Raw genomic sequence first — 21,462 nt, forward strand, 5'->3', positions numbered from 1 at the left:
AGTAAGGAGTTAGGTCATGAGGATGAGGCCCTATAAAAGAGTACTGAAGGGAGCTTGTTTGCCTAGTCTATGGATGCAGAAAGAAAGCAAGGAAGTGCCATCTATGGAGGGGAGGAGTGAAGGAGTAGAGGGGAGGGGTGAAGGGGGAGCAGGGCGGATAGACACCTCTGCCCTTAATATCCTAACCAAATACTGACCCTGAATCTGCTCACATCTTGATCTTACATAGACTTAGATTCTAGAACTGGGAAAAAATACATGTCTAATTTGAATACAAGGTAGCTTATTGATAAAGCCCAAATGGATCAAGTCAGGGAGTATTTAAAAACTGGGCTGGCCATGCAAAGGTTTCTTTGAGTCCTGAGCCGTTTGGGCTGGCTGTATTTTGTGTTTCTGAGAAAAAAAAATCTCACTGAACCAAAAATGGACAATCTTCATCACTTTCAAGCCTTCTCTTCCAGCTTCATTCAGTATGCTTTTACTGCTGATTTGATGTGCTTGAATGCAAGGCAAAGTGTAAGGTGAATAGTAGATGCAAGGCCTGGGTGGTTTCCATGGAGACCTTGCTTCCTTTGTTCAGCAGTTGTCAGGGAAACATTTCGTTCCAGTTTGTGGGGTCTACCTATTTGCACAGCTCTTGGAAAGGGTTTTGGTTAAATTTCAACAACCTAATGAATTCAGAGCAGAATTTGTTTTGTTCCTTTAGAATTATATTACATTTTCCTGCAACTCAGATGTTAACTAATATTCTGTCTGAATTTATGCATATGCAGTAAATGTTTTCTGAGCTTTGTGGCAGAAAACTGAGGTTCATAGACAGAGAAGCTAACTCCAGAAAATTGATGTTGAATGCCATATGGTTTTAGTCTATGTGGGTTTTTTTTTGTCAGAATCATAAGCTACATATTTTATTAGGTTCTAGAGGAGAAAAGTAGTCTGAAAAATGCCTTAGTAAAAATCCATGACTGGTCTAAAAGAGCCAACTTTGGCATTTGCAGCTTCCTAGTCAAGATCTCTCCTGTATTCTCCTGGCCCTAGCAGGTACTGCTGTCCCCTGTAGCTAGGCATCTCATAGAGGACCCAGCAACCCTCCATTACACTGAAGGAGTGAATTTCACTGAGGTGGAAGCGATCCTGAAGAGAGAGGCAATCATCTGTGATCTCTAACATTTGTCCTCTGAAGTCATGTCTTTCGTAGATCTTCATTCTGTAAGTGCCAGAGTGTTGGGGCCATGGGGGTTGTTTTTGAGACAGGGTCTTATACTACCCTTGGGTGGCCTTGAACTTTTTATTATTACTACTGTTATTATTTTATTCTTTAATCCTTTTTACAGTCCAATCTTCATCCTCCTCCTGGTCTGACCCCAGCCGCTCCCCCATCCCATACCTCCCCCAACACCTGTCTCCAAGAGGATGTCCTCATCTCCCCACCATCACCTCACCAGACCACCCAGATCCCTCCCTCCCTCCACCCCCTTGTGATTGATTTCTTTGCCCTCCAAGTGGGATTGAGGCATCTTAACTTGGGCCCTTCAGTTTGTTAACCTTCTTGAGTTCTGTGGAGTGTATCCTGGGTATTCTGTACTTTTTTGGCTAATATCCACTTATTAGTGAGTACATAACCATGAATGTCCTTTTGGGTCTGAGTTACTTCACTCAGGATGATATTTTCTAGTTCCAACTATTTGCCTGCAAAGCTCAGGATGGCCTCGTTCTTAATGGCTGAGTAGTATTCCATTGTGTAAATGAACCACATTTTCTGTATCCATCCTTCTGTTCTGGGATATCTGGGTTGTTTCCAGCTTCTGGCTATCACAAACAAGGCTACTATGAACATAGTAGGACACGCGGCCCTGTGGCATGGTGGGGCATCTTTTGGGTATATGTGCAAGAGTGGTATAGCTGGGTCTTCAGGGAGATGTATTTCCAAATTTCTGAGGAACCTCCAGATTGATTTTCAGAGTTGTAGTACCAGTTTGCAATCCCATCAACAATGGCAGTGTTCCTCTTTTTCCACATTCTTGCCAAGATGAGCTTTGTGCAAGGTGACAAATATGTATCTATTTTCATTTTTTTAAACATACAGACTGCTAGTTAGATCAGCACCATTTGTTGAAGATGCTTTCTTTTTTCCATTGTATATTTTGTCTTCTTTGTCAAAGATCAAGTATCCATAAGTGTGTGATTTTATTTCTGAGTCTTCAAGTTTATTCCATTGACCAACCTGTCTGTCTCTGTGCCAATACCATGCAGCTTTTATCACTATTACTCTGTAGTATATCTTGAGGTCAGGGATGGTGATTTCCCCAGAAGTTCTTTTATTATTAAGAATTGTTTTCACTCTTCTGGGGTTTTTTTTCCAGATGAATTTGAGAATTGCTCTTTCCATGTTTTTGAAGAATTGTGTTGGGATTTTGATGGGGATTACATTGAATCTGTAGATTACTTTTGGCAGGATGGCCATTTTTACTATGTTAATTCTAATCAACCTATGAGCATGGGAGATCTCTCCATTTTCTGAGGTCTTCTTCATTTATTTGTATAAAGGAAGGCTACTGATTTTTTTCAGTTAATTTTATATCTGGCCCCTTTGCTGAAGTTGTTTATCAACTGTAGAAGTTCTCTGGTAGAATTTTTGTGGTTACTAATGTATACTATCATATTATCTGCAAATACTGATACTTTGACTTCTTTGATAATTTGTATCCACTTGATCTTCTTTTGTTGTCTTACTGATGTAGCTAGAACTTTGAGTACTATATTGAATAGATATGGGGAGAGTGGGCATCCTTGTCTTGTCCCTGATTTTAGCAGGATTGCTTCAAGTATACATGTAATTTGATATTGGCTGTTGGTTTGCTGTATATTGCTTATTATTTTAGGTATGGGCTTTGAATCCCTGCTCTCTCCAATACTTTTAACATGAAGGGATGTTGTATTTTGCCAAATGTTTTTCAGCATCTAATGAGATGATCATGTGATTTTTTTCCTTTAAGTTTGTTTATATAGTGGATTACATTAATGGATTTTTGTATATTAAACCAACCATGCATCCCTGGGAGGAAACCTACATGATTGTGGTGAATGATGATTTTAATGTGTTCTTGGATTTGGTTTGTGAGAGTTTTATTGGGTATTTTTGCATCAATATTCATAAGTGAAATTGGTCTGAAGTTCTCTTTTTTTGGTCTGAAGGTCCTCTTTTTTTGTGTGGTTTAGGTATCAGAGTAATTGTGTGCGTAATTGTGGCTTCATAGAATGAATTAGGTAGTGTTTTTTTCTGTTTATATTTTATGGAATAGTTTGAGGAATATTGGTGTTAGCACTGCTTTGAAGGTCTGGTGCAATTCTACACTAAAGCCATCTGGTCTTGGGCTTTTTTTGGTTGGGGGGGTGGTTAATGACTGCTTCTATTTCCTCAGGGAGAAGGGCCTGTTTTAGATAGTTTCCCTGCTCTTGATTTAACATTTGGTATTTGGTATCTGTCTAGAAAATTGTCCTTTTCATCTAGATTTTCCAGTTTTGTTGAATATAGGCTTTTGTAGTAGGATCTGATGATTTTTTGAATTTCCTCAGTTTCTGTTGTTATGTCTCCCTTTGCATTTCTAATTTTTTTTGATTTGGATACTGTCTCTGGTCCCTTTAGTTAGTTTGGGCCCGGGGTTTATCTATCTTGTTGATTTTCTCAAAAAAGCCATCTTTTGGTTTTGTTGATTCTTTGTATTATTCTCTTTCCTTTCCTTTTCTTTTTCCTTTCCTTTCCTTTTCCTTGCCTTTTCCTTTCTTTTCCGTTCCTTTTCCTTTCTTTTCTTTTCTTTTCTTTTCTTTTCTTTTCTTTTCTTTTCTTTTCTTGTGTTTCTCTGTGTAGCCCTGGCTGTCCTGGAACTCACTCTGTAGACCAGGCTGGCCTCAAAATCAGAAATCTGCCTACCTCTGCCTTCTAAGTGCTGGGATTAAAGGCATGCGCCACCACTGCGTGGCATTCTCATTGTTTCTATTTGGTTGATTTTGGCCTTGAGTTTGACTATTTTCTGCCATCTACTCCTCTTGGGTGAGTTTGCTTCTTTTTGTTCTAGAGCTCCCAGGTGTACTGTTAGGTTGCAAGTGCAGGATCTCTCTAATTTCTTTACTTAGTGCTATGAATTTTCCTCTTAGCACTGCTTTCATTGTGTCCCATAAGTTTGAGTATGCTGTGTCATTTTTATTGAATTCCAGGAAGTATTTATTTTCTTTCTTTATTTCTTTCCCAACCAAGTTATCATTGAGCAGATGGCTGTTTAATTTCCATGGGTATGTGGGTTTTCTGTTGTTTTTGTTGCTATTGAAGACCATCCTTAGTTCGATGTGATCTGATAGGATGCATGGGATTATTTTAATCTTCTTGTATCAGTTAAGGCTTGTTTTGTGATCGATTATATGGTGAGCTTTTTGATGTAGCCTGGGTAACTTCAAACTTACAGTAATCCTCCTTTCTCAGACTTCACTTAGTACATGTACTTTAACCTTCCATATGGTGTGAAAGACCTGCCTAAAACCGTTGACAGGCTCTTAAAAAGCTGTCTGGCTTAGTATGTGTGTTTATTGCTTTTAGTTGGCTTTCATTGAATCAGTAGTTGGAGCTGGTAGTGGTAAGTGGAAATGCTGGTGGGAGTGTAGATTCTAGGTATGGGCAATTCGAATAACTGAAAATTCTCTAGAAGGTTATTTCTATTGTGACAACTTGCCATTGTCTTCTTTACAAATCCTTTAGGTGAGGTAGATTGCAAAAATGCCTTACAATGCCTTGCAATGCCTCCCATCAAACCTGTGGAACCTATTCCTAATCCTTAACATCTTGATTGGCCTTGCAAGTTGGGTTGACCATAGACTGCAATAAAAGTGACCTTATGCGGGCTTTGATCCTAGGCATGAAGAATCATTTCAGTTTCTTACTGCTTTGGGAACTCTGCCACTTTGTGGAAAAACCACAGGCTTGGGCTACAGAAAGAGAGACCATGTGGAGGAAAATAGTGGCACCAAGCCAACCCGATAGCCACCTGCAGAAGCGTAAGTGACCCCACCTGAGATCAGTGGTATTTGGCTTAGAACAGCAGCATTGCCCAGCTGAACTCAGCCCACATTACTGAGCCCCAGAAGTTTGAACTGAAAAAGTATTCCTTCAAGATACTTTGGGGGTGATTTATTACTCAGTGGTTGATAGTTGATGTAGCCAGGTTTAGAAGCTCTTGGATGATTTAGACTCACCTTTAACCTATCCTCTGTCACTCCCAACATTCTTAGTAATAGCACCTAAAAGTAATTTTGGCTAATTGATGGAGAAAAGGAACTATTAGCAGGGTTTCTGTAGTTCCACCTTTCTCTAGGAAAGCTTCAGAGGATGCTTGAAACCTGCACAGGTAAAGGGCAGTAGGGCCAGAACCACAGTCTGATCACACCATAGAATTGAGCTGTGCTGGTATTCTAAACAGCGAATGTAGGATGCCCCAACTACAACAGGAGCATTACTTTTATTACACAGGTGTTGGACTGTGTACTCTCATGGGTATCACAGTCAACCTCTTTTTATACTTTGCATCAAGGATTCAAAATCCCATATGGATGGCATCCTGCCAAGGTTAGTCCTGTGTCCAGACCTTGACTTTGAAGAAAACAGGAAGGTGTTTGGATTGAGGATGTGTCTTGGTGATTGAGTGCTTGTCTAACATGCTGCAGATGCTATTCCCTAGCACTATACACTCACACAAAAGAAAGGATCTGACAGTTTTAGCTTACTTAGTCGAAAACAAATGGACAACTTCATGAATATTGAGGATATTATGATTCTGGGCAGCCAAAAGAAAAATGTCAAATGTTCATTAGTTCTTCACCACATAGTGGATGAAGCCAGATTTATATTTTGTGTCCATATTCTGTTGGGAAGAAACAGTTCTGAGTCTGAACCCCAGCCCTTGTTTACTTTCATAGATACATATTCTGGTGGACATTTAGAGATAGTAGGCCTAACTTGCATGTACTTCTGGCTACTGAGGTAGGAATAGTACATTTTTCTGTTGCTGGGCCCAAAGATACACCATTCATTCACTAATGTTCTACTCATTGGAACTGAGTAATTTATACATTAGTCAGACTATAGATTGACTAGTTACACAATGAATTGATTCATGTGACACTTGTTTTTATTTACTGTTTGTTTTGTGGTGCTGGGTGGATGGTGCCTAGAGCCTTATACCTGCCAGGGAAGCACTCTGCCACTATAGTGATCAGTCTTGACTACCAACTTGATGGTATTTATAATTACCTAGGCCACTCCTGCTCTCATCTCTCTCAGTTTCCTGACTGTGGTGGATACAGTGTGACCAGTTAGTTGCCTTACATACCTACAGAATTGACTCCTCGCCCTGAAGGATTGCACCCTTAAACTTCAAGCCCCAATAAGCCCTCCCTTAGGTTGCTTTTGTCTTGATATTTTGTCATATCAGTGAGACAAATAATATATGGATTTAATGGTTACATTGCACCAACTAATCTTTCAGTTAACATCCAAGCCAATTTTATAACAAAATCCCCCATGCCACAATGGTTTGAGCACTTTGGGACTTGGCTTTGCTCTCATCTCTCTGCTTGTCCTATTACTCACCCTTAGCTGACACTTTCCTTGGGACCCACTTCCTAAGATTAGATCTGATGCCACTGAGCTACACTTACATCCTTGTGGTTATGTCATGGTGATAAAGAGGATTGGTGTTCCACTTGTCGTGAGACCCTGCTGTTGGTGAGAATGATCCTGAATATGGAGGAAGTTCTTTACCCAAATTTAGTGCCACTGGGCTCTTCAGGGGTTGGGGAGGACAGTGCTAGGATGTCAGGAAGTTGAGAGGTGTGCTTGTTATTCTAACATCAGGAGAAGGCCCTCTTTGGGAACTTGACAAAGAAGCCAAATATTTGAAGTCAGATCACTTAGCTCATCTAAGTTTGGTGTTTCTAGAATAAGTTTAGCTCCATGCCAGAAGTCTCCAGTCTACTTGGATTTGAGGTTAAGAGTAGACACTTACGATGTAGACTGAACTTACATGTATTAATTCCCTCAGCATGCCAAAGATCTTTGTATAATACTAGTGATCTACTCATTAGAAATGCCTGAATTTGTCCTATTCTTATTAAAGTATTAGTTTCTTTCAGAAAGAAACACGTGCCCAGAATATTATGTACAAAATATAGAATGTATTGACATCAACTTGGGAAAATTCCAAATAATCTGCAACTATACTATAATTTTACTTTTTTCTATCTATCTATCCATCTATCTATCATCTATCTATCTATCTATCTATCTATCTATCTATCTATCACATGTAGTTCTGGCTGTTCTGGAACTTACTTTGTAGACCAGACTGACCTCGAACTCATAGAGATCTGCCTGACTCTGTCTCCAGTGCTGGAACTAAAAGCATGCATCACTATGCCTGGCTCTTTTTTTTTTTTTTTTTTAGTAGAGAATAGTTTAGTCAGGGCATGGGGAGGGGAGTTGAAAAGGGAGTAGAGACAGAAAAGGAGAGGGGGAGTGGGGAGAGGGGAGGGGAAGGGAAGGGAAGGGAGGAGAGGAGGCTGGCCATGAGCACTGGGGGAGAGGGGGAGCAGGTGGGAGAGGACAGAGCTAGAGCAAGATGACAAGAGCACCTGGCACTTTTTTATGTTTTGAGACAGGCTCTTATTCTGTAGCTCAAGCTAGCCTGGAATTAACTACATAGCCCAAGCTGACCTTCAGTTTATGGTGATCTTCCTGTCTTAGCTTCCTGAGTGCTGTGATTAAAGTCATGCATCATAAGCCTGGGTTTTACTTTTGAAAAGCACTAAAAATGTCAGAAAAAGGACTATCTGCAACGCTAATCCTTTGGCTTGTTAGTTAAGTCTGAGTTGCCAGAACCAGCAGAAGCTTTATAAGATTCTGGCAGTTCATTTGCATTCACCTGAGATTTCTCTGCTTCCAGCTGCACAGAATTTCTGTGATATGCAAAGCCCTGAAACTTGGGCCAGGATTCTGAAAGTAATTTTCTCTTGTAATCTGTGCTATAATTGCATTTTAATTCAGTTCTGGTGTCAAGATTGCTTGTGTGTATATGTCGTGTTCTCTTCATTTCATTAGTTCCTGGTATTTAGGCCAAATGCCTGGCACAGTTTGTCTTTGGTAAATTTTATTTATTACTGTGGAGTCTGCTATTCTTCTTTCCTAAATTGATGGAGAGGGCCCGTTGTGACTTGGCAGCTCACTTCATGGGCCATCGCCCCCTCTGCTGACCTTTGCGGGATTGGATCCTATTTCTTCCTCGGCATGTGCCAGCTCTGAGGAACCCTTGAACTTGAAGTGATGAGTCCCCACTTGATTGCATCCATCTGGGTAGCTTGGAAAGATCGGCTTGTCAAAGAAGGCTTGTTTGAAAAAAGTCACAAGAGACCATCAGCATCAATGACATCATCACATCAGTCCCTATCCTCCTCATAATAGGTGCAAAAGAAAAAAATTACCACAGAGCAAAGCATAGCAGCCTATATTTATAATCCCAGAACATGAGGGGGAGGTGAAAGCTGGAGGATCAGAAATTCAGGCCTCACCTTGGCTACATGAGACCATGTAACTTTGTTTCAAAGCCTGTATTGGATATGTGTCCGAGGTCCACCGTAGCTATTTTCACTTTGGTAGTTTCCTTGCTTTGTATACCAGGGACCTTTGCTGCCATGCTTAGCTTTGCAGTCTGTGAGCTGTGCAGGTTCTCTCTATTCTTCCAAGATTGCCTGGACAGTACCTCCTTGAAGGAGCTAGTATCTTGCTGTGGAGTGTCTCTTAGGTATGTTGAGAGTGTGGAAAGTAATCACCACAGTGAGATCTGTACAGAAGAGGGGGGCTGTCTTCTTACTTTCAAGGGCTCCTAATTAACCAATGTGCTGGTGGATACAGTTAAGAGTTCTTGGGTTCTATAGCAGTGAATAGCAGATACTTGGCTCCAGAGCTTGGTCCACTTGCTGACCTCAGACTCATGGATATCAAACTGCAGTATTACTCTCAGTTGGTGAAATCTGCTCTTGGCTACTGACGGTGAGGGTTGTCCCTTCACTACTGAGCTGAACCTCTTGCGGCCTGGACTTTCAAGCTTAATATGTCGTTCTCTAACTCTCCATAACTACCTATGAGGTCTATCTCTTACCCCTGGCCCATAATAGGTTAAATTTGGGTCATATGACTTGCTGTCCCCCACCCCTTTTAACATCTTTCCAGGGTAGCTTAGTTTAAAACAAAAGGTTCTTTTTCAAGATGGCACCTGGCCACATTACCTTCCAAGTCATATAGAATACAAAATGGGATTATATTTCTATTACTAATCCATTTCTGGAAGACCCAGTCTCACAAAACCAACAACTAGACTTGAGGCTTGTGGGATGGTGCTGTGGGTAGGATTGCCAGGTTCCTTTCGCTATGATCACCCCACCTGGATTACTTGTGGATGAAGCTTCTGCTTCTCATCCCCACACTTGGGAGCCATGTGATTGGAGCTGTGTTCTATATAGCTTTGGAGGGTTACGCTATTTGTAATTTTTAGCTTTCCCATCTGTGTAGCTAAGGATGACCTTGACCTCTTGATCCTCATGTCTTAACCTCCTGAGTGCTGGGATTATAGGTACACCATAGGCTCACCTATGCTCATGCACTTTTCAGTTGGTCTGTCCTGCATTTGTGAATTTATGCAGCTCTTTTTTTTACATTTTCCTTTTAAGATAGAGTTTATATTTTCTTTCTAGTCTATGTCAGGCAGTAACTGAGTTCTATTTATTTATTTATTTATTTATTTATTTAATTTTAGTAACTGAGTTCTTTAGACTTTAGAAAATTTGTTTGTAAATCAATTCAATTTTTGTTTAGTGTCTAAGACCTGAAACTCAGGCTGGGCATAGTGGTGCATGCCTTTAATAGCACTTGAGAGAGAGCCAGAGGCAGGTAGATCTCTTGTGAGTTTGAGGCCATCCTGGTCTACATAGTGAGTTCCAGGACAACCAGGGCTATGTAGAGAGACTCTGTCTCAACAAACACACACAAATGCATACACACCTTGAAGTGAGACTCTCTCTCAAAACACACACACACACACACACACACACACACACACACACACACCTATACACACCTAACCAACCAACCGACCAACAAATTATCCCAAACCACCTGACTCTGAAACTGCTGGAAGCAAACATTTCAAGATAGAGATGGAGGTATGTGTTTTTCATTTTTAGATCCTGGATGGTTTTATTAATTTCCTTTGCCTGTTTGATTGTGTTTTCCTGTAATTCTTTAAGGGATTTTTGTGTTACCTTTTTAAGGACTTCTGGCTGTTTACTTGTGTCCTCCTGTATTTCTTTATATCCTTCTTAATGTCCTTTATCATCATCATGAGAAGTGATTTTAGATCTGAATTTTGCTTCTCTGGTGTGATGGTGTATCCAGGACTTGCTATGGTAGAAGAATTGGGTTCTGATGATGCCAAGTAGCTTTGGTTTCTGTTGCTTATGTTCTTATGCTTGCCTCCCACCATCTGATTATCTCTAATACTGCCTGCCTTCGCTATATCTGACTGCAGCCTGTCCTTCCTGTGATCCTGGTTGTGTCAGAACTCCTTAGAGTCAAAGTGTCTCTGTGGTCCTGTGATTCTGGGATCCTGTGATCCTGAGATCCTGGATGTGTCAGTGTTCCTGGGAGTCAAGCTGCCTCTGGGATCCTGAGATCTTGGTATGACCAAGCTCCTGTGATCCTGTGATCCTGTGATCCTGTGATCCTGTGATCCTGGGAGTGGAGGTTACTTTGGGTGTTGTGGGACTGGTTCTGGAGTTTGTGCCCAAGGTCTGCTCAGGGCACCTGCTTAGACCAGAAGGAAACTGAGCCACTGGTCAGGTGGAGTTCCTGGGTGCCTGTGTCCTACTGGTCCCAGTTACTCCCAGTGTTAGGACAGATGTTGTATCCTCCTCACCTCTGATCTGTGATTCTGGGCATGTTAGAATACCTGGGAGTGGAGCTTCCTCTGGGACTGGCTGTGGGCACTGGCCCGGACCAAAAGGATCTGTACCCCATTTTTAATAGAGTCATTTGGTTCTCTGGCATCTACCGTCTTGAGTTCTTTGTATATATTGGATATTAGCCCTCTATCAGATGTAGGATTGGTGAAGATCTTTTCCCAATTTGTATGTTGCTGTTTTGTCCTTTTGACAGTGTCCTTTGCCTTACAGAAACTTTGTAATTTTATGAGGTCCCATTTGTCAATTCTTGATCTTAGAGCATACGCTATTGGTGTTTTGTTCAGGAAATTTCCCCAGTGCCCATGTCCTCAAGGGTCTTCCCCAGTTTCTTTTCTATTAGTTTCAGAGTATCTGGTTTTATGTGGAGGTCCTTGATCCACTTGGATTTGAGCTTTGTACAAGGTGATAAATATGGATCAATTTTCATTCTTCTGCATGCTAACCACCAGTTGAACCAGCACCATTTGTTGAAAATACTGTCTTTTTTTCCACTGGATGGTTTTGGCATCTTTGCCAATTATCATGTGACCATAGTGATGTGGGTTTATTTATGGGTCACCTCATAGCAGTTAGAATAGGTTATCAAGAAAACAAATGATAAATAAATGCTGGAAAGGATGTGGTAAACTAGAGCTACCACTGTGGAAACCAGTGTGGGGGTTCCTTAAAAAGATAAAAATACTTTTTGATCCGTCTTTTGCAGTGGAACTGCTGCTAAGATGCAGTTTTTCATAAAGGCCCTCATGGGGAAGACCATCATTCTTAAGGTTAATCCCTCAGACCCTGTAGAAAATGTAAAGGCCAAAATCCATGCTTAGGAAGCCACTCCTCCTGATTAGCCAAGGCTGCTTTTTTTGCTGGTAAGCTGGAAGATGGTCATGCTTTATCTGACTACAACATTCAAAAGGAGTCCATCCTTCATCCTGTGTGGAGACTTCGTGGTGGTTCTGAGAAGAGAAAGAGGTCTTACAGCCCTCCCAAGCAGAATGAACAGAAGAGAAAGAAGGTTAAGCTGGCTCTGTGGAAATGGATAAGGTGAATGCAAATGGCCTGGGTTGAGAGTGCCTTTCTGATGAATGTGGTGCTGGAGTTTTCATAGCCTGCCACTTTAACAGACAGAACTGTGGCAAGTGTTGTCTGACTCAACTATCTCAACCAATCAGAAGGCAAGTAATTGTTGTTTATGAGTTAATAAAAAGATAGGAACTGAAAAAAAGCCAAAAATAGGACTTCAAAATAGCTCCTTGGGTAAAGGCACCTGGTGTTAACCCTGATGACCTGAGACCAATCCCTTAGATCCACAGGGGAGAAGAAGAACATTGATCATCCTCTGAATTCCACACATGTATTATGGCACATGACTGTGCATATACATACTAAAATATATTAGAAAATTAAAAGAAAACTAAAAAGGGAACTGCTACACGACCCAACCATACCTAACTTATAAGTATGTCCTCAAAGGAATCTAAGTCAGTGTTTATTGCTGCACTATTCACAATAGCCAAGACATAGAGTCAGCTCAGATGTACATTATTCACCATCAGGTAAATGGATAAAGAAAATGGCATATATACATACAATGAAATTTTTTTTAGCTGTAAATAATGAAATTATGAGCCAGGTGGTGGTGGCATACGCCTTTAATCACAGCACTTGGGAGGCAGAGGCAGGTGGATTTCTGAGTTCGAGGCCAGCCTGGTCTACAGAGTGAGTTGCAGGACAGCCAGGGCTACACAGAGAAACCCTGTCTCAAAACAAAACAAAACAAAACAAAACAAAACAAACCAAACCAAACCAAAAAACCAAAAAACCAAAAAACCAAAAACCAAAACAAAACAAAAACAAAAAACAAGGAAAAAAGAATGAAATTATAACATCTGTAGGATAGAAATGGCAATCATTTAACATGATTGCCAAACATGAAAACCATGTTAAATGACATAAACCATACTTATAAAGACAATACACGTTTTCTTTCACATGCAGAATCCTTATTTAAACACACACACACACACACACACACACACACACACATACACACGATAAAACAGAACGAGGAACTATATTGGAGGTAGTAGCACACTAACAAGGTAGAGGGAGGAGGGATTGGGGAGAGTAATTGTGGGTAAGAACAAGATACAATAATAAAGATGTATGAAGATGTCATAATTAAAAAACCATTATTTTGTATACTAAGTAAAATATTTAATAAAATACAACTTCTATTTACATACGTTATAATAATGTATTTATTTGGTTTGATTGATAGTCATATAGTTTGCTATCCAAAGATGTAAAACACCACATATGGGTCTTTTCATCATGCCATGCAGAATTAAAAATGTAACTAGTATATTTTGTGAGCTGGACAAGTTAATAGTATGAGTGCTTTGGAAAAGGGAAAGATGATTTTAAAATGGAAGATTTGTGAACAGGAAGATGTTTCATTGGGTAAAGCACTTACTGCATAAGACTGGTGTCCTGAGTTCAGTTCCCAGAATCCTCATAAGGAACTGGATGCAGTGACAAACATCAGTATTGCCAACATTCTTACCTTGAGATGGGAGGTAGAGATGGAAGAATTGCCCAGAAGGCAGCTAGCCTGGAGGAGCCAGTGAGTACAGGAGCCATAAGAGAGACTGTGCCTCAGAAACAAGAGGAAGGTGAGAACCAACTCTTGAAAGTTGTTCTCTTACCTCTGCCTGCATACACAGAAAATTAAAAGTGCCAAACTTAATCTTGAGAGAGTTCCATCCTTGTAGGAGCCTGCAATAGGTGTACTGAGAACCACAATGCAAGATGGAAGTTCTAAGTACCAGAGCACAAGGTTGAAACCCTCCTTTCAGATTTTATTCATAGTCATAGAATGCTTGGGGAACTTGACAGCCTTACACTCTATCTAGTCTGAATGCTTTGTTCCAATAGATGAGATCAGAGCCAGATGCCTCCTCTATAGTCACCTGGCTAGACAATCTTCAATAAAGCAACTGTTGCTTTGGACTGTGTTGACAGTTCAGAGAAAAGAGCCCCATGTTTGTGAGTGAAGTCTGGGTTTGATGACTGGGAACCCCTGAAGCTTTGTCCCATTGGGCACTTTGTTCTGAAGTTGCCCTTAATAGCAGATGGGATGGGAATGTTTCTGGTGTATTTCTATGACACTTCTTATTGACATGATGTTTGGCTGTGTCTCTTGCTCTTTATACTGTACTAAGTTTTGAAAATGTGATTCAGATTGTATAAGGTACGAAATAATATAGAGTAAATTTCTTGCTTCTTCCTATGCTCTTGTTTCTAGAGGCAGCCAGCAGCCAATTTTGTAAGCTTCAACTTACAGAGATGGCTTATCTCTAAACTGTGCATTCACACCCTGAGAGGCATCTGGTCTCCACTGTGGTAACTGCTGAACACCATGTTCTTTTTTCATTTTCTCAGTTTAGCCTGAGGCAAACTGAAGATCCTGAGTACTTCTTCATTCCTTGTTAATTGGTGATCTTTTACAGAAAACAACAGAATTCACTCTAGGGCAAGCCAAAAGGAGTAAGGGTTTAAGATAAGTCACAGGATCTTTTTGGAAAGCCGGAGAAACAGGGTGGGTGGGTTCCGGCTTGCCAGAAGCAAAGCCCCGAGCCACACATGCTACTCATGCCAAGCCGAAACCGTTTGTACTTGAGCTGTCACTACATGCAGACACCAGGGGTCTGACTGACAGACAGTAACTGTCCCTTTCCCACCTCCTTTGCCAGAAAGGCCACTCACTCCTCAACTACATCTAAGAAAGTAGAAGCTCTGAACATAGGCCTTTTCCTTCCATGGTTCTCTTCAAAGCTGGCTATTTTGAAATGTGTTACTAATGGAGCCTACATGGCCTGTTTGTAGCTCAGTTACATGGGAATTAGGACATTTGATTTTCACCTTTTTTTTTTTTTTGGAGACAGGGTTTCTCTATGTAGTTTTGGCTGTTCTGGAACTCTGTAGACCAGGCTGGCCTCAAACTTACAGAGACCCACCTGCCTCTGCCTCCTGAGTGTGGGGGATTAAAGACATATACCACCTCCACCTGGCTGATTTGCTTTGCCTCCTGAATGCTGGGATTACAGGCATGTTACCACACATGGTTTTATGTGTTGCTGCTGATCTAACCCAGGGTTTTTTCATGGAGACTGCCAACTATACCCACAAAGCTACATTCTCAGCCAAAACTACTTCAGAATAATAATTCACATCTACTTGTAAGAAGAATGAAATTAATGTATCAGGAATAACATTTTCCTTAATGAAATTCTAAGTTAGTATTTGCAATTGTCAAATGAATTGTAAAACAATCTTCTGTAAAGACCATTTTCAGTTTGTGTGCTGAATCAGGAAGTGTGCTGGTGTTGACCCACGAGCAGCAGTAGTTTTCCAGTCCTGATATAATGAACAGATTATGAACTTTGATCCTTATCACATGTAGTTAGATGCTGTCTTTGAATTTGAGACCTTGAATATCTCACTTTTTGACCTGGGAGCTTTATTTTTGTATAGCTAGGGGGCATTCTATTACAATGGTAGTTAGTGTACATTATATTGCTATGCATAAAGCATAGAAAAAAGATGAATAATATCTGCTGTCTGATATCACACCTAAGCCTTGCTTGTCTGTTCTCTCTTTAGTGAGGTAGTTTAGTTTAGGCATTGTCTTAGGCTTTTGCTGCTGTGAACAGACACCATGACCAAGGCAATTCTTTTTTTTTTTTTTACTTCAACAATTAAGTTTTTTTTTATCTTTTTTAAAGTAGTGTATGTGTTTGATGTATAATACGATTTTTATTACATATTTTCTTTATTTACATTTCAAATGTTATCCCCTTTCCAGTTCTCCCCTCCAGAAACCCCCATCCTATCCCCCCTTCCCTTGATTCTATAAGGGTGCTTGCCCCCCCCCCCACTCCTGCCTTCCCACCCTGGCATTCCTCTACACTGGGGCATCAAACACCCTCAGGTCCAAGGGCAGCTCCTTCCACTGATGTCCTACAAGGCTACATATATGGCCAGAGCCATGGGTCCCTCTATGTGTACTCTTTGGTTGGTGGTCCAGTCCCCAGGAGCTACGGGGGAGGGGTGTCTGGCCAGTTGGCACTCTTGCTTCCCCCATGGGACTGCAAACCCCTTCAGCTCCTTCAGTCCTTTAACTCCTCCATGAGGGACCCCGTGCTCAGTCCAATGATTGGCTGAGATCATCCACCTCTGTATTTGTCAGGCACTGGCAGAACCTCTTAGGAGACAGTTGTGTCAGGCTCCTGTCAGCAGGCACTTCCTGGCATCCACAATAGTGTCCAAGTTTGGCAACTGTATATGGGATGAATCCCCAGGTGGGATAGTCTCTGGATGACCTTTCCTTCACTCTCTGCTCCATACTTTGTCTCCATATTTCCTCCTATGAGTATTTTGTCCACCCTTCTAAGAAGCAGTGAAGCATCCACACTTTGGCCTTCCTTCTTCTTGGACTTCATATGGTCTGTGAATTGTATCCAAGGCAACTCTTACAAGAACAACATTTAATCAGGGCTGCTTACAGGTTCAGAATTTCAGTACATTATCATCAAGATGGGAACATGGCAGCATCCAGGCATGCACGGTGCAGGCAGAGCTAAGAGTTCTACATCTTCATCTGAAGGCTGGTAGTGGAAGACTCACTTCCAGGCAACTAGGATGAGCATCTTAATACCCACATCCATAGTGACACACCTACTCCAACAGGGCCACACATTCTGATAGTACTATTCTCTTAGCCAAGCATACACAAACCGTCACCTTCCATTCCCTGGCCCCTATAGGCTTGTTCAAACATATGAGTCTATAAGGGTCATACCTAAACATAGAATGATTAAAAAAATACATTTAGTCCAACTTCCAAAGTCCCCATATCTATAACAGTCTCAACAATGTTAAAAGTCCAAAGTTCAAAGTCTCTTCTGAGATTCATCCAATAACTTAACTGTAATTCCCAAAGCAAGATAGGAAACCAGCTGGGCAAACTCCAATCTCTGCATCTCCATGACTGATGTTCTTCTGGGCTGGTTCCACTCCCTGTTAGCAGCTTTCTTCAGCAGATAGCCCATGGCTCTGACATCTCAAACATCTTGGGGTCTCAAAGGCAACTTCAGTGTTATATAGCTTCTTGTTTCAATGTCTGGGATCCACATATGAACTGTGCTCCTCCAAAGGGCTGGCGTCACTTTTCCAGCTCTGCCTTCAGTAGCACTCTTAAGCTCAGATTAATCCTCTCTACTGCTGTTGCAGTTCTTGGTAATCTTCCTAGGCATGATACTAGTATCTCCAATATGCTGGAGTCTTCCACTGCAACTAGGCTTCACCAATAGCCTCCCATAGGCTCTCTTCATGGTGCCAATAAATGTGCCATCGGTCCAGTCCAGTATCATCAAATGGTGCTATCAAATCCTTTGCATGACCCTTTCAGTCATGGGCCATTAACTGCAACTGAAGCTGCACTTTCACCAGTGGCCATCCACAGTCTCTCACAGTGCCAAGCCTCAGCTGCTATTCATGACCCCTTCATGCTTTCAAAACCAGTACCACCTGGATGATTCTTACACTTTGCCAAGTCCAACTGCAGCACAAGGTACAACCTTGGTTATCTTTGGCTTTGTGCTCTCAGAAAACACTTCCCAGAAGATTTCATCTCAGTGATGCTTGTCTCTTCTTAATCACCACTAATTTCTTAGTTCCAGCTAACCAGCATCAATTGTCCCAGTAGTCTCCTTCCCCTATTGGTTAAAAGCCAGAGCCAAATGACCAAAGCTGCTGAGTTCTGTTGCTTCCTGGGGCTGGAACTTGGCCACTTTGTTATATTACATTATCACCACCTTTCTGTTTTCCAACTCCTTCACTGCCTAAGCTTAGCTGTCCTGGAACTTGCTCTGTAGATTGGCTTTGAACTCAGAGATCTGCATGTCTGTCTCATGGGATTAGAGGTGTGTACCACCATGTCTGGATCTAAACTTAGCTGGATAGGATCTTTTCTCAAAGTTCTACTCCTTTAATATGCTATCTCCTAGAACACAGGATTAGGCTCCATTTCACTTCCTGATGCCCCTTTAATAGTCAAAGCATATATTTTATACTTTCCTTTTCTCAGCTTGGTATGCTTCTTTAAAATGCTGTTCATGAGACATAACCAGAGAACAAAGTCTATGATGGGCATTTCTGAGACTCCCCCTATCAATGTAATTAATGTGAGTCTCCTCACTTTAGCCTCAGTCAGACTCTTCAGACACGAGCAAAAATAGCCACACTCTCCACCAAAATACCACTGAACAGGCTCTAGGCCATATATTAAAATTCCCTACTGACACCTCTTGGGTCAGGTCTGCAACAATCCAAATTACTCTTAGCAACAAAGTCTTCCATAGTACTACTAGGATGGCTCATTAAGGCCCATTTAAAGCATTCTACCTCTTTCCAAATCTAAAGTCTCCAAATCCACATTCTTTAAAAAAAAAAAAAAAAAGCATAGTCAGGCCTATAACATCAATACCCGACTCCTGGTACCAACTTCTGCCTTAGTTAGGGTTTCATTGCTGTGAACAGACACCATGACCAAGGCAACGCTTATAAAAACATTTAAAAACATTTAATTGATGCTGCTTACAGGTTTATAGATTCAGTCCATTTTCATCAAGGTGGAAACATGACAGTGTCCAGGCAGAGGTGGTGCAGGAGAAGCTGAGAGTTCTACATCTTCATCTGAATGCTGCTAGCACAATCCTGGCTTCCAGGCAGCTAGTATAAGGGTCTTAAAGCCCACAACCACAGACAGTGACACAACTACTCCAACAGGGTTACAACTTTTGATAGTGGCACTCCCTTGACCAAGCATATACAAACCATCACAGGCTTATACTGTAGTATGATATATTGAGCAATGTGATACAGGAGTTGATCTTTTCTTGAGTGACTTACTGAAGTGACATTAGACAGCATAAATGAGTGGGAAAGGGAAAGCCAGCAAGTAATTGATTTGCTTCTTCATTTGTTTCCTAAGGGGCTGAAATACAGCCTATGAGTGTGTCCTTCAAATTCTGTTCTATGTTGTTATTGAGTGTGCCAATTGACATCCACTAGGGTATACTGAGCACAAGAAAGCAGATTTCTAGCGGCAAGGCATCACTGCGATACTCTATTCTGAATCTCAGGGCTACGATGAATAAGGATGAACAATTAGGTTTGAACCAGTAATCTCCTAGCCGGATAAGTGGGGAATAGAGCAGTTCAAAATCTCTTATATTCTTGTAGGAACTCTTGACTGTATGGTATTGTATAGCTAAAGTTAATTATTTTAGCAGCTACTCATAAAAGTAATTACAATACAAGAGAGAAGTGCTCTAGTTCTGCAGGCTGTATAAACTAACCAGTAGATATTGAGTAGAAAAGTGTACAGCAAACATCATGAAGCATGATTCCTAGGGAACAGCCATGATAAAACCATACTATTGACTTATGCTGCACACTGGGAACATGGAACACAAGATGGGATGGGGTGAAATGGAAATGATTAAAAGTTTCCTTCTTTTGCTTCTTCCTTGCTGCGAAGTACTGCCTCCCGAACGACCTCTTGCCCTGGTATTTTGTGCATAGTGGACTGAAATCACTGAAGCTGAGTGAAAGAAAGCCTTCCCCACTTTAGTTGTTTATGTCAGGTACTTTGTCACAGCAATGAAATGTCTAACATAGTATCACAAGATTGCATAAGGCTGATGAGTTAGCATCAGTCATTGGGTAGCTTGAAGAACAAGCCTGCCTGGCAAAGAAATAAAGACATGATTGGCTTTTCTTCTATGTAGGGGACTCGTGAGTGGGCATTGAGAAACAGACTGGTGTCTGGTGTGCTTAGAGCCTTGCTTTACATCAGGGTGGAGGTTGTTGGAAGGGTGGCTTGGATCAGATAGAAGGGGCTGAAATCTGTAGTCAGGACTGAGTTTTACAGGAAGGAGTTTTACTTAAGGAGCCTGGGAAGGGTGTTGGAACTGGGGAGGGAGTGCTGAAGCTGACAGATAAAGGTGCACAGTCTAGAGCAGGATGTGAGCCTGGTAAGGTGAGAGCAGGGGAAAGGAAGGGGAGAGGGGAGATGGGAGAATGGGGAGGGAGAGAGGGGACAGTTTCTTGGAGAATTCTTCTAGCTCCTCCTACTAAAAACTAAAAAAAAAAAAGAGAGAGAACATTCTGTGGAGGCCTTTAAAAATACTTGAAAGAGAGAAACATGGTCAAAACTTTGAACTACTCTAAAAATTTATTACCTTTCAGCTAGGAAAGAAAGTATTATTTTGGCCAAACTGGAACATGTATGGACTGGTTACACATAGTCACTTAATCTTACAGAAAAAGGTAGGAGGGAAGCTATTTTAGTGGCCTTCAACCTCCTTCCGGAACTGTGTCCATATTCCTCCCAAATGGCCAGTGAATTTTTCTGATTTGTATCCAACATCCTGTCTAGTGTGCATCTGGAAGTTGTAAGGAAGTTGATTCTATCCATTCCTTTTTGCCATGTCTTGCTTTCCACCTGAGAAAACAAACCCTAGTCCAAAGGTTTGCATTCTATACTGGAACTCTGCACAGTATGTAAGCTTAGACAGATCCAGCAGAGTGTGTTGTGTGTTTGGAGTAAGCTAAAGAAGAGGAGTGAAGGAGGTAACTTATGAAATATCTCCTGCTAATTGAGTAGCTGGATATATCACTTTCCTAACTTTAGATATCCTTAAAATATTTCTACCCACACCTTAGGACTTTTCCATAGAGAATTTAATCAGAAAGTATTTTGAATATTAGTGAACAAAACCAACAAACCAACACAGCAAAAACCCTTGTAAAAGCAGCCTGTCTTTTGGATTGCAAAATCTGAGGCTGATGAGGCTCCACTCCATAGGTAAATTCCAAAGGTTTATTAATTAATTTCTCTCCTTTAAAGCTTGTGTATCTCTGAAAGGTCTTGGTATGCCTCTAGGAGGTTTGGTGTACAAAGAGCAAGACGTGGCCTAAGACCTAACTGTACTTACATGTGTCTGTTCTATTTTGGCTAAAGTGCAGCGAGTCTAACATCAAAATACAGAACCAAATGTAAATAAGGTGGTTTTTGGATGTCAGATACAGTGAGTCTTAAAGTACCATGATGAGTTTTATCAGCAATTTCAGTTACCTGTTATAAAATGCTTCCTACTTTGAAATAGTAGCTACAGTAAAGGAGCAGCTCAAAGTCAATTTGATAGTAAATTCATACTTCTTAAAAAGTGTTTCATTACATTTTATTTATTCCTCTCATGTGGATACATGTGGCATGGATGCACGTGTGCCTACAGGGGTTGATTCTCTCCTTTCTTTGTATAGATTCTGGGGATAAAACTGAGG

At 41.1% G+C, this 21,462-nt stretch overlaps 1 protein-coding gene and 1 pseudogene across 7 annotated transcripts in view; both read left to right on the top strand.

Annotated features, from left to right (window-relative positions):
- The window catches only part of Reps2 (RALBP1 associated Eps domain containing 2), a 244,272-nt gene that overhangs the window by 52,326 nt on the left and 170,484 nt on the right, over positions 1 to 21,462 (top strand). The gene's annotated exons all lie outside the window — the stretch shown is intronic.
- Positions 11,778 to 12,261, top strand: LOC127675426 (ubiquitin-40S ribosomal protein S27a-like; annotated as a pseudogene).

This window comes from Apodemus sylvaticus, chromosome X, assembly GCF_947179515.1.
Source record: "Apodemus sylvaticus chromosome X, mApoSyl1.1, whole genome shotgun sequence".
NCBI lineage: Eukaryota > Metazoa > Chordata > Mammalia > Rodentia > Muridae > Apodemus > Apodemus sylvaticus.